This window comes from Microtus ochrogaster, chromosome 4 (assembly GCF_000317375.1).
Source record: "Microtus ochrogaster isolate Prairie Vole_2 chromosome 4, MicOch1.0, whole genome shotgun sequence".
NCBI classification, from domain to species: domain Eukaryota; kingdom Metazoa; phylum Chordata; class Mammalia; order Rodentia; family Cricetidae; genus Microtus; species Microtus ochrogaster.
In genome coordinates this window covers 33,787,169-33,812,663 of record NC_022011.1, presented here as the reverse complement: position 1 = coordinate 33,812,663, position 25,495 = coordinate 33,787,169, and the positions used below count along the sequence as shown (strand labels likewise).

The following is a 25,495-nucleotide window of genomic DNA, read 5'->3' as shown; positions in this document are numbered from 1 at the left end:
GTGTGTGTGTGTGTTTGTGTGTGTGTGTTTGTGTGTGTGTGGTTTTTCAAGATAGGATTTTTCTGTGTAACAGCCCTAGCTGCCCTGGTGTCCTGGAACTAGTTTTTGTAGACCAGTCTGGCCTCGAACTCACAGAGATCTGCCTGCCTCTGCCTCCCGAGCACTGGGATTAGAGACATGTGCCACCACTGCCCGGCCTCTGTATGGGTCTGAGCTAGGTCCTCTGCATATATATTACAGTTGTGTATCTGGGTGATCTTGTGGGAGTCCTAATGGAGGAGAGGGTGTCTGTTCTGATTGGATCTCCCTCAGCAGTTGCCCTCTCTGGAAATGTCCTCACACATACAAAGCTGTACTTCAAAATGCCCTCGGCATCTCTGCAGTTCTTAATCTAGTCAAGCTGATAGTGATGATCAACCGTCACCACACACAAAGTATATATAGCGTATATATGCGTGTATTACATATGTGTAATATCGTCTACACATATGACATTTATTATGCTCACTATGGCTATGTGCCTGAGTGTGTCTACATATTATATCATATATACATAAAGAAATTCTGCTCTCTTCCGTGTCAGCCTAGTTAGGAATTATTTCAGCATCTGAATTCTGCTGCTGTTTCTCCAGAGACTTCTAGAATTCTGCTTTTTAAGTGGATTTTAGACTCTGCAACACATTATTTTCCAGTATTGTCTGTGCTGATGATCTTTATTCATGGTAGGTGGCTTTGAGTTTGGAAAACAGCCAATAGCCATTCGGTGCAAACCCCAGGTAAAATGTGGTTGATTAAGCTGAAGCAAAATCAATTTAGGCTTTCTTCTGTTTCTTTCCTTCCCCCCAGATAGAGCTTTCTGGGATAATTGTTAGGAGACAGAAGAAATCAATTGCCAGCGGCAGGCCTTTCGTTTGCATAGAATCTCTAGCTTTCATAAAAGAAGGACTGTTTAATAGTGGAAGACACAGCCTACACGAGCCATTCATCCTGTCAAAGACACATCATATGTGATTCTTTGAGAATTATCGGAGGCTGTCAGGAACAGGACAACCAAGACTGTGTTTTCCAGCTGATAACTTAGCTTTGGTTTTCAGATCATAATCAAGCTAATAAGATAAACTTTAAAACAGTTTACTGGAGGACATTAATGCTAGGGTTCTCCAGAGAAACAGAAGCAATTCTCTCTCTCTCTCTCTCTCTCTCTCTCTCTCTCTCTCTCTCTCTCTCTCTCACACACACACACACACACACACACACACTCCCTGTCTCTGTCACACGCACACACATGCTCACATACAAACATCTCACACAACTCTCCCTCTCTCTCATACACACACATACATATACATACACTCTCCCTCTCCTTCTCTCTCTCTCACACACTCACAATCTCCCTCTCTCTCATACACACTCTCTCTCTTACACACACTCACACTCTTCCTCTCTCTCATGCACACTCTCTTTCACACTCACACACACACTCTCTCTCTTACATACACGCACACACACTCACACTCTCCCTCTCCCCCCTCTCTCTTACACACACACTCACAATCTCCCTCTCTCTCATGCACACTCTCTCTCTTACACACACACACACACACACACTCACTCTTCCTCTCTCTCATACACACCCACTCTCCCTCTCTCTCATATGCACACACTCTCTTACACACATGCACACACACTCACACTCTCCCTGTCATACGCACACACTCACACACACTTTTCTCTCTCTCTCTCTCTCTCTCTCTCTCTCACACACACACACACACTCACACACACACATACACACACGATCTGTTTATGATACACTATGCTGTTTCAGATGTTGACAAACCTGGACTCTGCAAATCTGATGCTCTATTTGGAGCTGAAGGCCGACAGGCCAGAGAATTGTCTGCAAGGCCATCTCTTTGTAAGCTGTGTTCACACCTTCCTCTGATTCACAACCCTCACCCTCACCCACATCTCAGTCTCATCCAAAGCATCCTCCAAGTTGACAAAGAAAATAGAAATTGAGAGTACACTTCTTATAAATTTGGAGTTCATATGCATCTCTTTTAGCCACACCTAACTTACAAATAAAGATAGTAGCACGGCCAAGCCTCCACTCAGCTGGACACATCTGTCTCATGTAAAGTCACTAACCCTTTCCTTCAGGAGAAGACTGTCTCTGATCGATGCTCATTCTCCTCGGTCGCCTACAATTTACATAGTTAGACAACACTTAGATACAGTCTCCTTTCATCCTGCTGCTGAGATAAATACTCTGAGCAAAAGCAGCTTCGGGGAGGAAAGGGCTCATTTGGTCCACACCACCGAGCCACAGTCAATCACTGAAGCGGGGTCAGGGCAGGAACTCAAGTAGAAACCACAGAGGAATTCTACTTGCTAGTTTGCCCAAGCTCATGCTTAGCTAGGTTTCTGTTATAGATCAGACCCTCCTGCCTAGGGAATGGTACTACCCACAGTGGGCTGGGACATCCTGAGTCCATTAACAATGAAGGCACTCCATCATAGACATGCCCACAGACTGATGTGATCTAGGCACTCTCTTCTAAGTGACCCTAGAATGACAGACAGCTGAAGATAGCTAGGACCAATACCATGACAGGAAGTCAATGATCTTGCTACATGACAAGGGATTCAGTCTAGCGGCACAGAGGTCCTTGTGCTCACAGATATGCACTAGGGAAACCAGGAATTTTAAACACGCAGGGTTAGCTCTTCAAAGGGAGAGATATATAACCTGTTTTCTGCCCAGAAGTCTGGGAGCAAGGGTGGTTAATGGCCTGGTGACATTTGTACACTCTGTGTGGCCAAGACCTCACCAGAGATTCTTCCTGAGACCCTTATCGTGAGGTTGGTTTTCTCAGTCAATCTATAGAATCTATCATTATGGAAGATGTTGCATGTACTTTACAAAGAATTTGGATGTGGCCATGTCTTAAGCTTTATTGTCCACACAGAGTTGAATTAATTAACACCAGGAAAATCTTTCACAAAAATATGATGTGCTTAGAAATGCCTAAAATACACTCAAGCTCAGACTCTTGAAGTTTGAACCAACAGCGGCTTCTGAGTCTTTTTGAACTGAACTCCCATCTGGCCTCTCGCAGATCAACACTGATGGCCATGGTGTTTGCAGAGACCTCTGCCAATAAGATACAGGGAAATCTCAAGATACTTGATACTCATAGGTACTCAAATATTTGTAATAGAACAATGGGGAAATACCCATGGTGATGATAGTCTTTCTTTCTGTGGCCAGGCTCAAGGCTGAAGCCGGTAGTCACAATCACTTTCATCTTCTCTACACTAAAGTATTTCTTCGCCTTCAGCAAGAACCTCAGCTGGCAATGGACTCCACCTTGGCCTTAAATTCTCCAGTGTCTAGACTGTGATAGGCCTGTCTGCGCTGGGTTATTGTAGGTTACCTGTGACCTCAATCACAGAAACTGTTAGCCCTGAGAACCTGAGAGGCTTTCCTTACTCTGAAATATTCTTTAATAACCATCAAATTTACCTTTTTCAGTCAGGCTCAATCCTGACACACATAGGGCCTCAATCCCCTGCCCCCCCTTTTCATGTTGATTCAGAGAAATGAGGATTCCAAAGGAGATGGGAGAAATTTCATTTTTCAGTTCAATGCATTGGAAGCTTTTACCCTGGGAAACTCAGCTCTCAGAGCCAATGGAGAACACGACTCTGGACTTAGTAAGCAAATACTTGGCTTGTGAGTCCTTAAGGAGAATGGTGAGTGTAGACACGTGTTTCCTTTCCTGGATTCCTAGATCCATCCTGTCTGGCTAGGGGACAAATTATACCACACAGTGGATACAGATTCATCATATTTGCAATTGCTGGAGAGCCCTTCCCCAGTAGCCCATAGCTGGAAGTGGGCCTGCACCTTTGCTCCACTGGGATACAGAGGAACACGCTCACGTTGGAAAGGTCCAAGAGGAAGGACATTCATCTGCTCAAATGGTTTTCAAGAGCAGGTTCAATGGACTGAACCCTAGAATTTTTTTTTTTTGCACTCAACAGAACATAGGCATCTTGGGACTCACAGTTTTGACCTTTTGATGTGTTAATTAAACATGGGGAAATAAATTCTCTGTCAAATGTCATACCTTCAGTAATTTCTAATTCACCATTCGGGAGTTTTCTGTCCTTCTCTGTGGTGACAGACATCCTTTCTTCCAGCCCCTTTTCATCTCATCAGAAACGATGCTTCCAATGTCTTGGTCTCAATTTGCAGGAATCGTAGCGACCTGAGCAATTTCTTCAGGGGCTGTCACAAGTTTTTTAAGTTCAGTAATTATAGCAGCAACAGCCAGCCTCACACCTCTCTGGATCTCCACTGCATTTGCATCTTCGCTCATCTTCTTAAAATCCTCCCTGGCAAGAAAACGTGCCAGAACAGTAGCAGTGGCGATGCCACCCCCAGCCTCTTTTTTTTTTTTTTTTAGACAGACCAGACTGGTAGGTGTACTATTTGGGAAGATCAAAGACATGCCCTGTATTCACTGAACGGCTGCCAAACTGGACCTGGTAAGTTCCTGTGAGATTGTGTGTCCTTTCTCATCACACTCCCCAGCCTCTTTTTTTTTTTTTTTGTGCTCTTGGCAACATCTTGAACAAATTTAGTTCTCACATTTTTGTATTTATCCTTTAAATCAATCGACTCTGCAACCGTGACCCCACCTGTCGTCCCTTTGGGACCACCCCAACTCTGTTCAATAACCAGTTCTTCCCTTTGTCCCCAGTGTAACAGCTACAGCTTTGACTAAAAGCTCTACACCTTGAAGCACAAACGCTCGAGCATCTCAAACATATTTCACATATTTGGCATGGGCCCGAATGAGATGTGGAGCCACTGCCAGGACGTTGGTCTCATCTGGAGAAGGACTGGGGGTCGTTGAAGCATTTCTGGGGGAGTGTATGGGGTGAGCCAGGCTGTTGAAGGCGAGTGGGGGACAGACTTTAATCTTATTGGCTGGCCTCTTGCTCTATTCAGGTCTTTACTCTTTGGAATGAGACCTACTCTCACCATGGGGTCCAATCTGTTTCATGCAGTCTCCCAACTAAAATGTCATTTTCATCAAAAACACCTCATTAGAACACCAAAGAACCAAGGAACTGGGCTCCCTGTGGCCCTGATATATTTGACAGATTGATATATGACATTAAAATCTAAACTCTCTCTCTTTTCATAGTTCCTCACGATCATCCACATAAAAACACAGTCTTGACAAATGTCACTCCGAAGGCATCCAAGAATATTTGAGACTCATATGATTCCCTAGTGCTGCTCTTTTACAGGTGGCTATGGGTAGATAGTTCTAAATACTACTCACCGCAACTTAGAATCACCTGGGAAGAAAGTCTCAACTGAAGAAATTTTTAGATCAGCTTGTTCTGTGAGCATGTCAGGATGTATATGTGGGGCTTAATTGTTAACAAATGCATCCTACTATGGGCAGTAAAATTCTGTGGGCTCTGATGTTGACTGAGGTTTCTGTCCTTCCCTGTCCCGCAGCCAGTTAGCCCCAAAGAAAAACACAGAGGTCTACATTAATCATAAACTGGTTGGCCTATTAGTTCAGGCTTCTTATTAACTCTTATAACTTATATTAGCTCATAATTCTTGTCTGTGTTAGCCACATGGCTTGGTACCTTTTATCAGTGAGGCACGCTCATTTTGCTTGCTCTATGTCCGGGTGATGATTGTAGACTGAGCTTTTCACTTCCCAGAATTCTCCTGTTCTCTTTGCCCTGCCTCTATTCCCTGCCTTGCTACTGGCCAATCAGAGTTTTATTAAAATAATAGAAGTGACAGAATAAAAGGCCATTGCCCCACAACACTCCCCCATTTTTTAAAAACAAGAACTCTGAATATAATATCCCTAGTTTAGATTTTTTGTTCAGACCATTATCTATAGCAACTTGTAACCAACATTCTAAACAAAGAAAAACATCCATAATCCATTTTTTGGGAATGAGAGCATTGTTTTCCAGGATACTTCCTGCTGATTGGGGGTGCTGATAATCTTACAGGGACCTAAAAAAATGTTTGAATTATGGTCAAGCTATGACTGGAATATTCTGTGAGACTTGATAATCTCAGCCAGCAGTCTTGAGGCTGTTCTGGATGCAGAACTCAGAGGAAACTCCAACAGAGATCCTCTGAAATGTTAGATCATCTGGGCCATCTGCTCCTATTGAAGATTTTTCAGGGGGTCTTCCTTAATCAAACCTGAATTTCCTTAGCCAAGAATGAATCCATAGCCTCTCATTTCCTATGGAAACAAAGGCAAAGTAACATACCTTTTGACTTAAATTTTGAAATCAAGGTATTTTCAAAATATAAATATATTGGATTAATTCAGCAGCATTTATAATCAAATGCCTTTTAGCAGATGTTGCTACTTTCTTAGCCATCAGACAATTCGAAGACAACACAATAACATTCAGTGTCCAGACTCTCTGTGTATTTTTCATCTTTATGTGGCTTTATTTTAAACTCCATTTCTTTTATTTATTTATTTTTTTAAGTTTTGGCTTTTTGAGACAGGTTTTCTCTGTGTATGTTTGACTGTCCTGGAACTCACTCTGTAGACCAGGCTGTCCTTGAATTTACAGAGATCTGCCTGCCTCTGCCTCCCAAGTTCTGGGATTGGAGGTGTGTGCCACCACACCCAACATCTCTCTTTCTTTATTTAAGGACTTTATCCTTTTTCTTTTCTCTCTCAAGCCTACATATATTTTAAACACACTTTAAACCATTTAGAATTTTTTTAAAATCTGAATCTATCTTTAGTGTATATCTCTCTTTTTCTGATCACATGAGTCTTTAATTTGCTAAGTGGTATGGCTAGGATTAAAGCTGTGGCTTTGATGGTTGGATTCACCCCATTCCTTAGCTTTCTGAGAGTCTAGCCTCGTGGCTGAGGTATTGGTGAAAGCCGTGTTTATTGTCACAGCTCTATGGAGTTTCAAGGTCCCTGCCGCCACCAAAAAGCATGCTAATGGCTATTCATAAACCCCCGCAGCTCCTACTACAATTTCACAAACTCTCTCAGGTTTTAAGTGGATTTAGCTGTCCTTGGTTCCAGGGCAAAGAAAGCTGAGTGAGCAAGCAGACAGCATGGGTGCATTTATTTCTCTTTGCTCTTAGTTCGGACTGTGATGTGGCTAGCTGCTTGAGTTCCTGCCTTGACCTCCCCATAATAATGAACTGAAACCTGGAATCATAAGCTAAAATAAACACTTCCTTGCCTCGCTTGCTTTTTCTTGTGGTATCTGTCAAAGCAACAACAATGAAACCAAGAAAACTAAACAAGTGAGACTCAAGTGAACTGAGTTTGTGGGACCAGTTTTGCATCCCCGTGACAGTGGCAACTTCCCAACACAACACCCTTAAACATTCCTCAAGCCATCGACATGTGCCTTTCTCGTGGGTTGCTTCCGTACCTCTTCTACCACTTTGTGAAGATGTATAGGACACTCAAAACAATCGAGCTCCTGACACATTACATCTAACAGAGCAGACACATGGCTACTTCAAGCTGTAACAGTTCATCATAGCATCTTTGCAAATGTCTTCCAACCTTTTCATACCGATCGAAAACACTCGCTTGACATTTTCACTGATACACTTCTTTTAATATGCCAGCTGTCTACTTGGCAAATTCACTTAACTTTATGCAAATTTGATGTGAATTCCCTTTTTCTGATGAACAGTTACTCATTGGTATGCTCACATGAAGCAGCATGTGCTCATGCCTGCCCCAATTAAAAACACAAAGTTCTGTACCTGCTGGAATCTTCCACTTGAAGCTGGAGAAGCATAGAAAGCCAAGAGGGATTGACCGGAGCTTTACATCAGTGAAACTCTACCTCCTTATTCCTGAGGATGTCAATGAGTGTGGCTGGCCCCTAATGTAGGTATGGCCCTTCACATTTGTGCCATAGTCAACCAGACATGCCATGTGTGTCAACTCTCAGCTCTTGTCTATTCAGTGTGAAGGGAAAGTTATTGCCTAAGCTTTGAAATCAATGTTCTCATCCACAAAAGTCCACAATTGGGTGTTGCCATATTGCTCCACCATGACCCCTTCTTCTCTGCTTCTCGGAGCACAAATGAATCCTTGTCTGCCACTGTTACAATTGGAGGAAACTAAAAAATCTGATCAAAGACCTATGTGTTCTCCTGCTTGGAAGGTCTTGAGTAAATGCTCATCCTAGGAGTGGGGAAATGAAGAACATCCAATGTGCTGGGTTAAAAAGGTGATGTCAAAAGCCTGAACTTGACAACTCTCCTTAGTTGAGCCCTAAGCTTGAGGGTGGCTGGTGCAGGGTGGGGTGGCATTTGAGAAAATGGAAGTTCTGAAAGGAGATGGGGCAGAGGGAGTCACTTTTCTCACTGATGTGACATTGCAACATATACACCCTAAGCCTAAACTTACTCAATGGGCATCTCAGCTGGGCATGGCCAAATCACCAGCACCACCATTACACTCAGTATCACCACCATTGCGCCTTCATCACCAGCACCATCTATTATCTTCTTTGCCATCATCTCCATCATTTCCATAATCACCTTCTGCAGCAGCATGACCATCCCTTCATCCTTCTCAGTATCTGCATCATCATCGTTGTCATCAACAAAGACCTGATAGCCCTTTCCTACCATGAAATCTCAGCAAATCATCTTTCTTCTCTGTTCATAGCTGCTTCACCCTTCCATGGATTTGACTGAGTTTTGTGAAGTCACTTTTAAATCCCCTGTTTCTCGCATCCCATAAAATCATAAGCATATGATATTAGCTCCGTTCCCCTACTTCTACCACCCCTCAAAGGACTGTCTCTGACCCTCGGGCTTTTCTTCTTCTCTTTCCTCCCTAACATCATTCTGTGCAATCCTGTTGCCTCCCGAGTTAGAAACTGTGACTGCCATGACTAGAATTCTCTTATGGTTTCCCCTACAGGGAGGATAAAAGTCAAGAACCGCAGAGGAATTTAACAATTTCTCCCTGGAGACTTCATTGCCTGTGTTCTTTATGTTGAGTTCGCTTACCTGGGTCCACCTGGACCTCCCAGCTGTCCTTGGGAACCATGAGTTTTTTGGATCTTTTTGTTTTGTGTTTGATTCAGCGTCTTCTCTGTAACCCAAGGAACTCTCAGAACTCTTCTGCAACTGGAGATGACCTTGAACTTCTGTTCCTCCTGACCCTACCTCCTAAGTGCTGGGATTACAGGCACGGGCTGCTGTTCTTATTTATGTGTTACTGGGGAGCAGTCTGGCTTGATGCATTGCGTCAAGCATTTTTACCAGCTGAGCCACATTGTCAGCTGCTCCCTCCACGAAACATACCATCTAAATGCTTCCTCCAGACAGCTGGATGCCCCTTGCCTTAGCCAGGCCTTTGTTTAGTGATGTCTCCTCCCCCTCAGCAACGTGCTTTTCTAACATCAGATACAAACCTCACCACTCAAACTTTTTATTCTCTTCTCTGGTCCATTGTCCCCAACTGTCATGACCTGTAATCTGCTGTAAGTTTTGTATTCTTCGTTTACCACCAAAATATAGAGTCCCCAGCAGCAAGATTTTTGTCTTGCATGTTCTCTGCTCTGTCACCTGTATTTCTGTCCCTTCTGGTCCAAGATAAGCACCTAATAAATATTTGCTGAGTTAAACTGAATGGACAAGTCTGTCTCAAGTCATATCCTGCCTTCTTATCCCTGGGGGAAGAGCCCCTCCTCTCCCCATCCTTATAGCAAGGCACTTCAGAGAATGCTAGTTCCTTACCTACACCTGTGGGGTCCTGTAGGCTTCAGCAGTAAGTAAAAGTTCATCTGTAAATGAAGACTGCTAGGCATCCCAAACATTGAAATGGAAAATTAATTAGAAAGGAACCCTTTTGAAAGCAATATCTTGACTTTGACTCCAGGCATGCACAGAAATGCTTTGCCAACAGGAATCTTTTCAGCAGTGTTGAAATCCATGCCTCTCCTCTAAAGCTGTACCACGTGCCAGTGCAGTGATGCTGCCTTGGAGACCTGTGACAGCTGATCTTGATTGTCAGCTTGAGCACGGCCTCAGTCAATCCGAATGCCTGGTCACACCTGTGAGGGATTTTCTTGGTTGGATCAACCAACCGAGGGGGAAAAACCCACTCTAAATCTGGGCCTCACCTTCTGATAGCAGCTGATGTGGGGGAAGGAAGCTTGCTTTCTTCCAGCGTTTCCTCACTCTCACTGGCAAGCTAATCTATCGTGTTGCTTTGTTGGCATTAAAACCGGCTTCTTTGGGATTCTGATGAAGACTGAAGACTGTCAGCTCCTTAGGAATCCTCTGGGACTCCAGAACCAGATTGGGACTGCTGAGACATGGTGGGGTGGACTCACAGACAAGGAAGAACTCTGGTCTTGTGTGTATTAGCACCAAAGAGCAGGTCACATGCTGAGTGGCCATCCCAAGTACGGCACTTATTTTTTAAGATTTATTTTATTGGTATTAGGGGTGTGTGTGTGTGTGTGTGTGTGTGTGTGTGTGTGTGTGTGTGTGAGAGAGTGCAGTGTCTGTAGAGGCAGAAGAGGACATCATATACTTGGAGTTAAAGTCACAGACAGCTGTGACTATGAGCGCTGGGAACTGAACCCCAGTCCTCTGGAAGAGCCACATATGCCTCTCAACTGCTGAGCCATCTCTCTGACCCTCAAGTGTGGTTTCATGATAAAACGAAGCTGTTGGGCTGCACACAGTTACTTCATTTCCCTTGACAGCATCTGTGAGTCCCTGAAACTACATGGTCTACATTGCATTGCACATACCTGACTAAGTTTCTCCACCACAATAGGAGTCTTTGTCTATCTGCATTGCTGTGCCCCTGGCTATCACATGCATTGCTGTGCCCCTGGTTGTCATATGCATTGCTGTGGCCCTGGTTGTCACATGCATTGTTTTGCCCCTGGTTATCACATGCATTGCTGTGCCCCTGATTGTCAAATGCATTGCTATGCTCCTAGTTTTCACATGCATTGCTGTGCCCCTGGTTGTCACATGCATTGCTGTGCCCCTAGTTGTCATATGCATTGCTGTGCTCCTGGTTGTCACATGCATTGCTGTACCCCTGGCTGTCATATGCATTGCTGTGCCCCTGTTTGTCATAAAGTGGCCTGGTGCCTTGCAAGTGTGCATTCAATGACAAGGATGACAGCATTCCTCTTGGAGGAGAAAGAAAGACACAATCTAGGTGACAGCATCTCCTAGAAGGAGGAGAAAAGGCTGCTTTCTTGCTCGCTTTGTCTACTGAGCACCTATACAAAGTCCAGCTCTTATGGCTTAGGGAATGAAGAGGCTGCAGCAGTACCTGAGAGAGGAGCCTAGTGGGGCAACATCACAGGGATGCTGATTTAGCAGCTTAGTGACCACACATCCCTTTGCTTTCATCTGTGTCTTATGATAGACTGGACTGGGCTACCCTCTAAGACTGGCTTGTATGTGGACTGATGGGCTCAACTGGACAACCATATTCATTGTGTTTAAAATGAAGAGAAAGAAGACTAGCTTCTTGGGACTCAGGTCACAGCCACCAGAATGTGGTTCCCTAAGGTTCATGATCACCCTGAACCAATGAACCTGCAAGACTGCATGGTGCAAGGGGCTGCAGAGAGTCTAGGGATCCTGCAGCTGTGATGGAGAGAGGGATGGGGACCAATGGAGCTTTCTCCAAAGTATGTGTGCATGAAAGCTGGAAGCAGATACTCCAAGTTTGGGCAGTAAAATGGCAGGGTGAGCACTGGACAATGGTGATGTGGGCTGTGGTCCATGTGATACCTGTAGAGGAAGACAATTAGACCAGCATCAGACCTCTCACCAATGACACCAACTGACAGGACAAACCGCTTCCAGGGTCCATGGATCTTCAGCCAATGCTGTGCTTCCATGAAAGCGTGAGAAACCAAGTTCAATTTCAAGAATCCATATGGAAAAGCCCAGAGTGGTGGGTGCATGTCTGCAATCCCAGGGCCGGGAAAGCGAGTAATATCAAAGTAACTGCTATAAAAATATCATCATAAGCACCTTATTTCTGTGATTTATGTACACAAACAAATACATGGAACAGGCAATTTGACCTAGAGCCCAGCATAATGAGATTGGCAGATCACCAAGGGCAATGCACAAAGGGATTTATGAATTTTATAAACATTTATTAAAAATCAAGATACATTAAAAATACAGAAACCAAGCATTTCTCTCAAAGAGCTGGGATTATTAACAAAAACAAACCAGAGAGACAGAGAGGGAGAGAGAGAGAGAGGGAGAGAGAGAGAGAGAGAGAGAGAGAGAGAGAGAGAGAGACTTAATAAAGACAGAAACAAACATCAAGAAAATAAAACAGAAAACCATATAAGGAGGTTCATTTCCAAAACAACAGCTGATTCTCTAAAAAGCAAGGAAGATTAATCAGCAGAGAGAACAGAGGGTACAGACCCGGAGGCTCACACCTGTCATCCTTTAAGGAGGAGCTACAACAGTTCAAGGTCATCCTTGGTGAGTTTGGGATAGCTAAGCAGCCTAGGATGACCTTGAACTCCTGACCCTTCTGTTTCCACCTCCCGTGCTGAGATTACAGGTGTGTACCATCATAGCCAGCTGAAGTCACCCTTATTGTACAACCTTCCAAATTTCTCCAAGATCAAGTCTCAAGAGTTCAGTACGGGCCAAGCACAGACACTCCGGATGCTTCCATTCTCCAACGATGGTCCAGGAGGCCCTGGTCTTTGCCCGAAGCAGCTCTTAGCTCTTTCTTCTCTCCTTGTCAGGAATCAGCAGATTTTACTTTCTTTTATTTGAAGAAAGATAAGCACCAGGGATAAGTTAGAGGAGGCTGGAAGTAAGAATCAAGAGGAAGGGAAAGCCACCAAGTGGCTTTTATAGTGCAGATTGCCTTAAGAGCAGCCCTGATGCATCAGGTGTAGTGAGAAGTTGTCTCAAGTCTGCAGCTCTGTAGACTTTCATACAAAGAAAAGACAAAGAGTGGTTCATCCAGTGTCACTCAAACACCTCCTTTTGGTCTCTTCACAGTAACAGAACCCACCGCACCATGCAGCTACAGACGAGCAGTCAGGAGGAAGCGTCCTTCTAAGACAGGCTCTCCATTCTACAATGAGAAGATGAACACTTGATCGTCTTTCAGAACATGCAACCTAGCTCATCTGAAAGATGCTCGCTCTCCTCTGCACAGGTTATCAGCATCTTTCAAGTGTGTCTGTTCAGTGGACTTAGGAGACCATAATAGATAGACCGAACCTGTATAGTGTTTCCCTTGCAAACATGAGGACCTGGTCTGAGTCACTGAGGACCCATCTGATGCTATGCTTAGAGACTAGCAGCATGAGAGAGGCATAGACATAGACAGGAGGATCCCCAAGCTCCAGGCCAGTGAGAAACCTTGTCTCAAAAAGTCAGCTACTGGGGTGACCCTCTGACCTCCACATGTGTCCACACATACTCCTTTATATACTTGAATATGTGCACGCGTGCGCGCGCGCGCGCACACACACACACACACACACACACTCACATGTTTGAGCAGTACATCTAAGTTTCTATATAGATATTGGCTATGAGGATCCAAGGCCAACTTTCTAGGTGACAATAGACTATTTATTACTCTCTGGTCACTGGGTGACATTCCATACTCACTGACTGAGCAGGAGTGACTTGGGCTTGAGAAAGAAGTCAGTTTCTTTGTAGGTAGCTGGGCTTGAGTGGTAGCAATAGGCTGGGTGTGCTGTGAGGCCCCGTGTGCTGTGAGGTTGTAGGGTGAAGGGAACTGGTCAGTGGGGATACAGGATGAGTCAAGCACACTACTCAGAGTCTGGGAAACCCATGGGCATTTTCACCTTTAGCACCAACACTGTTCCCAAGCCCCTCTGGTCTGGGTGATGGTTGGTCTATGTTGCACTGAAACAAAACAAAACACCTAATCAGTAGGATGAGTGTATAGCTTGTCCCCATCTTAAAGCTTTGACTAAAGAAATCCCCTTCTCTCACCCGCTTAACTCTATGTACCCAGCTCCTGTAAGACCCAGAATATAGCCGTCAAATGCTGCTGTAGAGTTGTCACAGGAGAAAGGGGGTCAGACATGGCCTCTGTGTGAACGAGAGATGAGCATAAATATGAAGCTGGCAAGGGGATATGTTGGTGTTGCCAGCAGAAGTGAGAAGGAGGCAGAGGCAGGCTGATCTCTGTGAGTTCAAAGCCCTCTTGGTCTGTATTGTGAGCTCCAGGCCAGTCGGGGCTACACGGTGAGACTCTGTTTCAAGACGTGGGAAAAGGAGATGGAGAAGGAGGTTCTTGGTGAGTCTGAGTGGGGATGTGTGTGCCACTTGGGGAATGGAAACCAGAGTAGATTGGGGGAGTGCCCCAGGATAAAGGAGGGTGAGAGAAGAGTTGGGATGAAGCCAGGAGCCGTACCATTGCAGCTGGAGTTGTCAGGATGAGAGCTGGAGCCTGGGCAGGCCTGACAAGCCCAGCTCGACCTCCCATCTCAACAGGCCCATTAAACAAACGAGAGACAGTGAAAAGCAGAAGGACATTTAATGTGGCCACAAGAAGAACAGGGACAAAAATCAAGGCCAATGACTTGTCCATCTTGGGGTACCGATGTAAGGTATAGGTTTCCAATGGATGAGTATGCACAGCTGAGCAACGCTGGTCAAGGTGTGGTCCTGCCCATCACTGACCCATCATTGTCTCAGCTCCAGTCTGTCGTCAAGGTGACCTGACAGGTTGTCAGAACCCTGTGAGATATCTTCCTGGGAGACAAGCTCCCCCTGCCTGGCACCAGACTTCAACCTTTCCCTTTTCCTAGCGTGAGATTCCTAAGAAACTCCAATTTCATGGATCGCATTGCTTAATTATTCTAATCCTCAAAAGAAGGTGCACACTCATCTGTTTAGAATGCCTTCATTCTTGCACCATGGAGGCCCTAGCTCTGGTCTTCAGTGGGGACTAGACGCCTCTGGAGTTACAGGAGACGGTCAAGGTCAATGTCCCATTCATCCTGAAGTAGGAACTTCCTGGCTGGAGTGTAGAGCAAGTGGGACGCAGGAGGAGGCCAGACTGGTGGAGCCTGTGTATTCGGTAAGACACCGAGTGGCTGTCGCCACAGTGACAGTGGTGGCGGACGTGAGAAGTGGGAGGACCCGGGATGGGTTCCAGATGCACAGCTCACAGGAAATGCTGTGAGTTAGATGTGATGTTTAAGAGGGGAGGAAGATTTGAGAATGACTCTGAGAATTCTGGCAGAATGAAATTACCATCTCCTGAGATGGGAAAGGATGAAGAGAAGGAGTTTGATAAAAGGAAAAAAATTATACTTTTTATATACAAATTTGCAGCTAAGATTAGGGGTATCTGTGGGGGTGTCGAGAAGGCTGTTGGATATATTCACTGGAGCTTAGAGCAAAGGAGATTTAGAGAGTGGCTCTACCGGATGGAAACGAGGTCACTGAGAAAGAGCCAAGAGATGCAGAAACAGAGCCTGGGTGTTCGCACATTGGAGCATGAAAGAGAAGATGCACTGGGCATCAGGAACTAAGGAAGAACTCCTATAAGCTGGTGGCAACCAGAAGCACGCACTGCCCCCTGTCACCAAGAAAGAGGGAGGAGCCACAAGGGCCATGAAGACTGGGCAGAAGAAGGCAGCACTAGCCTTGGATCTGGTATAGCCATGGTTTTCGTGAAAGCCAGGTGTCTTAGTTAGAGTTTCTACTGCTGTGAATAGACACCAAGGCCCTGGCAACTCTTACATAGGAAAACATTTAACTGGGGCTGGTTTACAGTTCAGACTTAGGCCGTTGTCATCACGGCAGATGGCATGGTGGCATGCCGGTTGACATGGTGCTGGAGAAGGATCCCACACCTTTAATCTCAGCACTAGGGAGGTGGAGACAGGAGTGATATGGCTGGGCAGAGAGAGGAATATAAGGCAGGAGGAGACAGGAGCTTAGTGTAGTCTGAGGACAGGATCGCCCCTTTGGTCTGAGGTCAAAGGTCTCTCTAATGGCTGGCTGCTCTGCTTCTCTGATCTCTCAGCTTTCACCCCCTAATATCTGACTCCAGGTCAGATATTATTATTATTAAGAATAATTAGAATTTGTGCAATACAAAATAGTGCCACCGTCTTGGAAAACAAGACCACAAGGTGTGAGTCTAGAGGTTTGTGTTAGTTGCTTGTCTCCTTGCTGTGAGAACATATCTGACAACAGCCTCCGAAGGAAGGAAGGGTTGGCTCTGGCTCGCAGTTTGAGGACACATTCCTTCATGGTGGGAAAGGAAGACATGGTGGCAGGAACATGAGGCAGCTGGTCACATTGACGCCTTAGTCTGGAAGCAGATATGAATGTTGATGCTCGACTTATAACTGTTCTAGTCTACCCAAGACCACAGCCCATGGAATGACGTCATGCACATTCCAGGTAGGTCTTCTCATCAAGATTAACCCAGTCTTGAGACTCCCTCACTGACATGGCAGAGGTCTGTCTCCTAGGTGATTGTAAATTTCACAAGGTAAACCACTGCAAAGACATTTCATATTCCAATTGTAGCAGACGCACAGATATCCACTGTTTTGTTATTCTTTTTATATTTCAACGGGACATAAATCTTATAATTTTCTATTTATTCCACATTGAAAAGTAATTCCAGAATCTTTAAAAGGTGAAATTGGAAGCACGCTGGGCCTAAATGTCTTGTTTTGCAGACGTTGTCTTAGTTTAGAGGGTCTGTGATTACCCATACGCCTTATCTATTCTTTTATAAATGTAAAGCCATGACCAGGACAAAGCAAAAACTCTTAAATAATATTAACTTATTTCAGAGAGTTCTGCAGTATTCGGCATCAGTGTGGGACTTCTGTGCAACCGTTTCCTTTAGAGTGAAACCTTCCCTCTAGGAGGGAGGTGGGGCTCAGGAGACATGAGAAGTAAACAAGCTCTACTGTACAAGAGAGCTGAAAGGTGAAACATTCACCAGGGCTGCTCTCCGGGGTTACAGACCAGTAAATGGTCAGGGTTGGAAGCCCTGACCAGCCAGGTGCTGAGAGGAAATTCTGGAACCTGTCAAGCTGCCTACAGGTTACACAGAGAACTTTGGGCTGCGGCTTTTGTGAGCCTCCCACTACCCATGTTGGGGTGAGCTTTCTGATGATGCAGCTCATCCTGCGGGTAATCCTTCCCTCATGCTCCCATTAGTAAACCTGGTCAAGAGTCACCAGCTCACCGAGTTGGGCTTCAGTGCAATCATGACTTTGGTCTGCCATGGGTTCCCTCTCTGAGATGAGTAGCTATGCATGCTATGTCTCCCCAGGTAAAGTAACACCCCAAAGAGACCCAGAAAGGCTCCTACAAGGATGGGAAGCATTATAGGCATGCTCATATGTATGAGGATGGGTATGAGAGCCATGATGAGATTAGGAGTGAATTAGAGGTAAACATGGAGATGGGGTGAGTTCTTGCTGATGGCTCTCACTGCGGGCAGACCTTGCAGCTGTGCGAACACGTTCTCTTTCAAAAGGTGGTGTTCTGAGAGCCCTCAGTGATGGCTGCACATGAGACCATGGAAGGAGCTTTTAGACAGCTCTGAATGCTGGAGTCCCACTCCACACCCACGGAATCCACCATCCTGGGAAGGAGGCTTGCCCCACGCTGCTTAAAAGCTTCGCTGGGAACCGTATTTTGCCTCTGGGACTGAGAAACACAGTTCTGGCTCCTGGCGCTGTATTAAGTGCCATAGGAAAGAAAGCTCAGTAGTGATGATTGTGTCCTATTTTGGTACAGGAAAGCACTCAGCATCCCAGATCCAGAAACGTTGCTGGGAAAAGTGTCTCCAGGATGGTGGGGTGGCACAGTTCCCAGAAGCACTTGCTGCAATGACTGGGTTCCATCCCTCAACCCACATGGTGGAAGGTGAGGACAAATCCATACAAACTCCACGGCTTGTGCACATATGCACAAATAGATAAGTGTAATTAAAAAATAACAACATGTCTGCCTGGGATGCCTGGGAATGTTCTTCTTACCTGTGCAGCATCTATCTGCAAACTTGTGCATCATCAAGCCAGGTGTGGTGGCACATGCCTTTACTCCCAGCACTCAGGAGGCAGAGGCAGGAGGATCTCTGAGTTTGAGGCCAGCCTGGTCTACAGAGTGAGTTCCAGGACAGCCAAAGATAAGCAGAGAAACCCTTTCTTGAGAGAAGAAGAAGAAGAAGAAGAAGAAGAAGAAGAAGAAGAAGAAGAAGAAGAAGAAGAAGAAGAAGAAGAAGAAGAAGAACAACAACAACAACAACAACAACAACAACAACAACAACAACACAACAACAACAACTATCTACCTTTCTGAGAGCAGTTTCCCTGGGCATATTTCACTGTGAGGTTGCAGCTGTGCACAGAGAACAGAATACATGGAAATGGGAAAGAAATCAGAGTCTCTAGGAAGATATGAGGGGCAAAGGCACCATGTGCTTAGCGGTCTGTATATCCCAGACTGTTGAGTCCTACCCTCATGTCCCCTGCAGTGACCTTCGAAGATCCCAAAGCACCTGCAGCTAAGAGACTTCTTAGAGATATCCATACTGATGGTTTGCCGCCTCTGGGTTTCACTTTACACTCCTGGACACAGTACCCAAGCAATATTCCACACCACCCGCAGAGGCCCTAGTATAGTTTGAGGATTGAGGCATAGTCTGGTCTAGAACCTGCACTTTGCCATTGCCTACCTCTCTCGGTGGCTGCAGAGAGGATGAAATCCCAGGATGTCACCTGCAGCCAGGAAAGGCTGCAAGTGTCACTTTCAGAAGAAGCACTTGGGGTCCGGGGAACTCCAGAACAATCGCCATTCAAGAGCACTCAGTGAATGGTTTGAGCCGGCAAATGCTGGTCCCTGTGCCTTCTACCCCGAGCATCCTCTCCAAGGGCACACCCAGAGAGTGGAGCAAAACAGATTAAAATTCTATAAATAAATAAACACAAGGGTTGGAGAGATGGCAGAGAGAGAAAGCAACAAGGCAAGGCCTTGTCCCCAGTGACAGACTCCCTCCATCAAAAATCTACCCTTGAAGATTACACCTCTGAAAAGAGCTCCACCATCTGGGGAGCAAGCGTTGAACATGTGGGGGACATGTCTTCACCTTCAAGCCACAACACTCGGGGTAGATGTGGGAGCCTCGTCTGTTCAGATAAAGCTGCCAGTTTTAGCTCTTGTCACAAGACGCCGCTTCTTGCTACAAATATTTTCTGTCTCATTAGTTTCTCTGGGCCAGTTTCTCTCCACCCACGGGGTCCCACTCACTAGCTCCTGCAGCCACTTGTAAAATAACCACTCTGAGGCTTAATATAAATTATATACTCTTTGGCCTATTAGCTCAGGCTTCTTATGAATTAACTCTTACATCTTAAATTAATCCATATCTATTATTTTATATTTTACCACAAGGCCCATGGTTTGTTACCTCTTGCTTCTTGAGCAGCTACATGGCGTCTCCCTGACTCTGCCTTCCTTCTCCCTGCATTCAGTTTAGTTTTCCCACCTACCTATATTCTACCCTGCCATAGGCCAAAGCAGCTTCTTCATTAACCAATGGCAATAGAACATATTCACAGCATACAGAGGGGAATTCCCCATCAGCCCTGGCTCTCCTGAAGTCCAAGGTGGCTGCAGAAGAGAGCGGTGGGGAGAAAGAAGTCAGGAAGGCAAGATGGGATCTAGGAAGTTGACGAATGTGTCCTTTAGGTTTAGGGCCGCGACTGGAGCCCTCCAGTGGTCAGAAACCATGTTGTAATGGCTAACAGGGACCTGTGAATTGTGAGGTCATGCAAACCACGACAGCGTTTTTGTTCCTCTGATCTTGGTGTTTCTCACTTTAGAAGAAGGGAGATTTGGTAATTTTAGAAAGTGAGCATTTCTCAGTGATGGCTGCATCCACGTGCGGTGCTGAGCAGGAACGGGAGCCAAGGGTAAGTGGGAATTGAAACCAGCACATAACGAAGGCGGAGCTGTCAAGCTCTTGCCTTCCTCTGCTCCCCAGACTGCTCCGTTGCTGTGACCAACACCCTCGAGAAAGAACTTACTATGAGGGAAGGTTGGTTTGGACTCATGGCTTCCTCCCGTGGTCGGCAGTATTATTTGCCGGGAGCGTGGGACGAGACTAGTGTAGTGGTTGGAACACACAGCGCAGGCTGCTCCTGGCTAGGAGACAGAGTTCCTGCACCGTCGGCCCCTCCCATCCCACTCCAGGTCCACTGAGTTAGCAGCCTAGGAGAGGGTACCGCCCACATTAGAGGCAGAGCTTCTCTAGTTAGGTAAATTAATCTCAGGAGATATTCTAACGGCCGCAGTAAAAGGTGCATTTCAATCGAGTCGAAATTAATCACCATGCTTACCCATCAGTCACCTGTAAGTCACATGAGGAGTCGATGCTTTTAGACAATGCCGCAGTCCTTGCCACCAGTCGGCGGCATCTGCTGACTCACCAAGTGGCGGTCAGAGAATCAGGGCATCACGTGTCGTTTCCTTCACTAACGGGGTTATTGGAACAGGGTCCTGAACCGGGAGGTTTAGGTTCATAGAGGGCAAGAGTGTGCATAGCTAAGCAGTGCTGGTCAAGTTGTGGTCCTGCCCATCACTGACATGTAGGTTCTCAGCTCCAGTCTGTCCTGCACAGTGGTCAGATGGGTTGTCAGGGTGACATCTTTTCCTGGGAGACAAGCTGCCCCTTTTGCTGACACCAAGCTTCCTTTTCCTCCCTCAACAAGAGACTCTTGAGAAATTCAAATTTCTTGGAGACCATTATTTTAACAGTCTGATTGCCAAAGGGAGGGACACAGTGTCTCTCTTTAGAATACCTTCGCTCCCATCAGGATGGTTATGGAAGCTGGCTGAGCAGAAGAAAGGAGCTCACTAGGTGTGGGTCTTTGTGAGTGGTGATGCCTAGCCATTTCCTGTCCTTCTTTCTGCTTCCCAGCTGTGATGGTGTGCGTTCCTGTGACCTTCCCTGTAATAATGAGATAAACCCTCTAATAATATGACCCCCCCAGCCTTCGCTTCTTTAATTTGCCTTTGTCAGGTGTTTTCTTTCTATTAAGTCAAAGTAACTAATGCGAGCCTTCGAAACATGGCACTCTGGTTAGATTCCTCCCCACACTCCTGTAAGCCTTCCACCCACACACCCGTGTCTCTTCCTTAGAGGACAAGCCGACTCCCCCTCTTTCCTCCTACCCTTTTGTCTCTGGTAGTTCTCGTAGAGAGTTGAACAAGGTCAGCAGTGGGCAGGAGTGATGCTTGATCTTTGTTGACAATTTAAAGTCATACCTCTGTGCATTGGTATTTCCAGGAAGGACTAACGGAGAGGAAAGACTTGATAGAAAGACGGCCTGGGGAAAAGGGATGCTGGTTTTGCCTGCCCACCTCTACCCCTGCTAATCTGTCTTGTTGCTGCTGCGGCCACCGCCGCTGGATCCCATCAGTGACATTGCCAATGCAGCTTCTTCATTCTTCCCAGGAGGACTGGAGATCAGGGGCTCTCCGGGGACTCCTCAGGCCCCCAGCACCTTCTTGGGACTGCTGAGGCACCAGCCTCATGAACTGAGGAGCTGTCGGGTCTCAGCGTCTCTAAGAAGTGAGCGGTCGTGCTGTACTGCCCAGATCACCTGGTGTAAGCCAACCTAATAGTGCATACACAGTCCACCATCCTGTTCCTCAGCGGGAGCCCTGGTGGCAGGTGGGCACAGAGAGGAGGAAGGGGGCAAGCAGGAGCATGGGAAAATTCACAGGCTTCGTGTTTATTTCTTTCAGAATTAAGGCTGCCTGTGTATGCTTGGGAGGAGCGAGGAGAAAACAGAACACAATGTAAGAGGGAAATTATAGAGGAGGGATAGAAACCCTCTGAGTCTACCTTCACTTCAAATATTTAGCAGCGAGAGTGGGAGTCAGGCAGAGGAATCGGAAAGATGTTGCCATGTTTCTTGTAAGAAAGCAGGAATGTGCTTTCTCCTTCCTGCCTGCCAGCCTGGGAACTGGCTACAAGTCAGCTACAGAGGCAAGAGAGGCTCTGTGAGCCCTTGCTGCAAAGGGTCTTGATAAGAACTCCTCTCCTGGAGACCACCCACTTGCTGAGCTGACCGCACTATCCACCTGGCCGCTTTCCTAAAACCGTGCAGAACTGGTACCCAGAGAAGGATGCAGGCAGGCAGGCAAAGGCACAGGAATAGCCTCCTGCTTGGTGTAGGGTCCTCAATCTCTGTACAAAGCCATTAGTGAGCAATAAATCTGGTCACCAGTTTGTTTACCCTGGACCCTAGCATCATGGGCACCTCACTTCATGGGCCAGGTCAACACAGCTACCTGGCCAAGCAGCAAGCCCCAGTAACTGTGCAAACTATATTGCCCTGCCATACCAGGACTGTCCAGGGATACTCTCAGGACAGCATTGCTGGCCTCCCAGTGGCTAATATAATGCTGTCACACAATGAGGTGTCTTCTACCATGTTCATACTCAGTCACCTTTCTGACAAGGGAGAAGGGCTTCCCTCCTGATGGCTTGTTTGACTCTTAGCCCTGCCTGTCGGCTGCCGAATGCAGAGAATCTCCCTGTGGGGAGAGATACGTCCCCATGTCATCTGTATTGAGTTAGTGACTACCTTTCCTGAGTATCAGGAGAAACTTGAAAGGCTTCCTGTGAAGATCGTGTGACCCCAGGGCAAGCATGCCAGGTAGATAATGTATCGATATTTCATCGTTGATTTTTCTTCCCCAGTAACTGTCTGCAGAGTCACAGAACATATGGACCTGAAGTGACTTCTTCCTGACGTATATTAATTTGCCTGGGTGTGACCAGCATTTAGTGAGCACAGACTGGGCAGGGGAGAAGTAACATGAGGGGCTGCGATTGTGATTGAAGAACCGGGGGCACCTGGACGGATCCAAGGGGTCCTCTGCTCAGCCTTTGAATCCAAAAAGTTCATTTTTTCTGCTATTGCTTTTTAAGTGGGGGTGATTTTAACAAGGCTTTGAACAGCCAGAAAGGAGAGAAAGCTAAATCTTTTGAATCAGCGCAATCGAATGTAAGCATCAAAATACAGCATGACCAGAAGGCTGGGACTCTAGATTAAAATTCTCACTGCCAAGTGTCACTTAACACCTACCAAACAATCCTGGACAGTTTAGTGCAGGTTCTCTGGCCGATGGGAGGGACAGAGAAAGGGCGCTTACTAGACTGACTTACTATGGCTTGGGAAACACAAGGAAGGCTGTCTCCACTGGAGAGGCTGGGAGCCAGGAGCCAGCCACTCTGCCCATGACTCTGGAGGCCCCAGGAGTTCCAGTCTGGTGCGGAAGGCCTGGAGGAGTCCTGGAGAGCTGCTGGTCTTTAGAGCATGCTGGAAACCTAAAGAAGCTGCATTTTGATATCAGCGAAGAAATGCAGAGGCAAAGCAAGGGTGGAAGTCACCACTGAGGGAGAGGCGATGAGGCAGAAAGCAAGGCTCCCCGCACCTGCCCCAAGCTCCACTAAGTCCCTCAGTCTGGCTTCCAAAGGAAGTCCTGCCCACACCTGGAGTATGTCTTTTTCCCCTAAGGAACCTGATGGAGGAAATCCCTCACAAGGGCCAGCAACTCACCTCTTAATTGATTACAAATCCAATCAAGCTGACAACCAGGACCAGGGCCGTTCTGCGTACTCTCATGTCCCAGGACACTAAAGCCAGAGGAGGGACGATGTTCAAATCTAGAAATGCTCATGTCTGCAGTCTGCTTTCTGTGTGTGCATGTATATATGCGTGTGTGTAGCATGTAAGGAATGCGTCTACGCGTGTGGAGCCCAGGGACCCTCAAGTGTCAGCTCTCAACAGCTGTTCACCTTGGGATTTCAGGCAAGTTCTCTCGCTCTGTCTCCACACAAGCCAGGATGTCTGGCTGGGGAGCTCCCAGGATGGACCCGGCCCTGCCACCCCACCAGCGGAATCAAGGCACACTCACAACACCTGGAGTTTTATGTAGTCCTGGGAACTGAACCCAAGTCCTCGTGCTTGCTCAGCATATACTGTAGGGATTGAATAGCATCCCAGGCCCCGATGTGTGCTTTCTGCCTTGGAAAAGTGTGAGCCTGCTTTGCTTGAATCCTGATGAACATGTATCACCCACATGGCTCTTCCAGACAGGCCCCAGTGGCCTCCGGTGGCTCTCTCCAGCACCACGGCTGCTCGCAGAACCACAGAGGCCATGCTTCATGCTCCACAGTTTCTCCTGCCCACAGGGTTCAGTGACCGCAGTCACATGGGACAGCAGCGCTTCCAGTCCTGGAGAAGTGTCAACTTTGGATGCCCCAGCCCTGCTGACAGCCCCGAGGAAAGGAGGAAGAAAGGTACAGGTGATGGCCCTGAGGATTTGCCTCCCAACCAAAACGCTGATTTATACACCACCCCCACCTGAGGAGACCTCCAGAGCAGTGAGCAGGGGCTGGGCTGAGCGCCTCGCCTCTGCTGGGGGGTAGAAAATGTCAACCACACACAAGAGCAGAGGCAGTCAGGGGAAGAAAGGCCGCAGGCTCTTTCACGACTGCCCAGCTGGCCCTCCAAGGATAGTTAACTCAGCGTGACAGGGACAGACATTCTGAGAATTTACACTCCAATCTCCAAACAGTCAGTCTTCAGCCAGCCATCACGAGGAGCATCCTCCTCTATCATGCTCCCGCCACCATGATGTTCTTACTCAACACAGGCCCACAGTGACAGCCATCTTTCTGACCATGGACTGAAACTTCCAAAACCAGTATCCCCAATCCTCCCTTCCATGTGTGCTTGTGCACGTGTGTGTGTACTGTGTGTGTGTGTGTGTATACAAGTGTGTCCATGTTCACATGCAGGCAGATACCTGTGATGTGGAGGTTGGAGGCCAACATCAGCAGTCAGTCATTGGAATCTCATCCTTTTTTTCTCTTGCTGCTTGTTTTTAAGAAAGCATCTCCCACGGGGACCCTTGGCACAACATTTTCTAGGCCAGGCAGAGATCTGACTGTCCAGAACTAGGATTAGAAGTACATACTGCTAGGTTTTTACATGGGTTCTGGGAGCTTGAACTCAGGTCCTTGTGTCTGCCCAGCAAGTGATTGCTGACCCAGCCATCTCCCCAGCCCAAGTCTTTTTTCCTCTTAAGTGTATTTTCTCATGCTTTTGGTCATGGGAATAGGAAGTGGCCAACACAATATCGAACCCACGGACTCAACAAAGACACTTTGTAAGCTTTCTGTTTGTGACAAAGGTCCTTGATGAGACTCAGCCAGAATCCAGACATGGTAACAAAACAACCAGAATATCTCTCTCTCTCTCTCTCTCTCTCTCTCTCTCTCTCTCTCTCTCTCTCTCTCTCTCCTTATTAGAAATCATGGATACAGAACACAGCTCTTATCCCAAAGGGAAT

General features: G+C 46.6%; 1 protein-coding gene across 1 annotated transcript in view; it reads right to left on the bottom strand.

Annotated features, from left to right (window-relative positions):
• The window catches only part of Slc35f3 (solute carrier family 35 member F3), a 254,979-nt gene extending 231,266 nt beyond the window's left edge, over positions 1-23,713 (bottom strand). The window contains exon 1 of the mRNA XM_026778701.1: positions 23,698-23,713. The gene's annotated coding sequence lies outside the window, so the exon portion shown is untranslated. The remainder of the gene's footprint in view (positions 1-23,697) is intronic.
• Between the last annotated feature and the right edge of the window lie 1,782 nt (positions 23,714-25,495).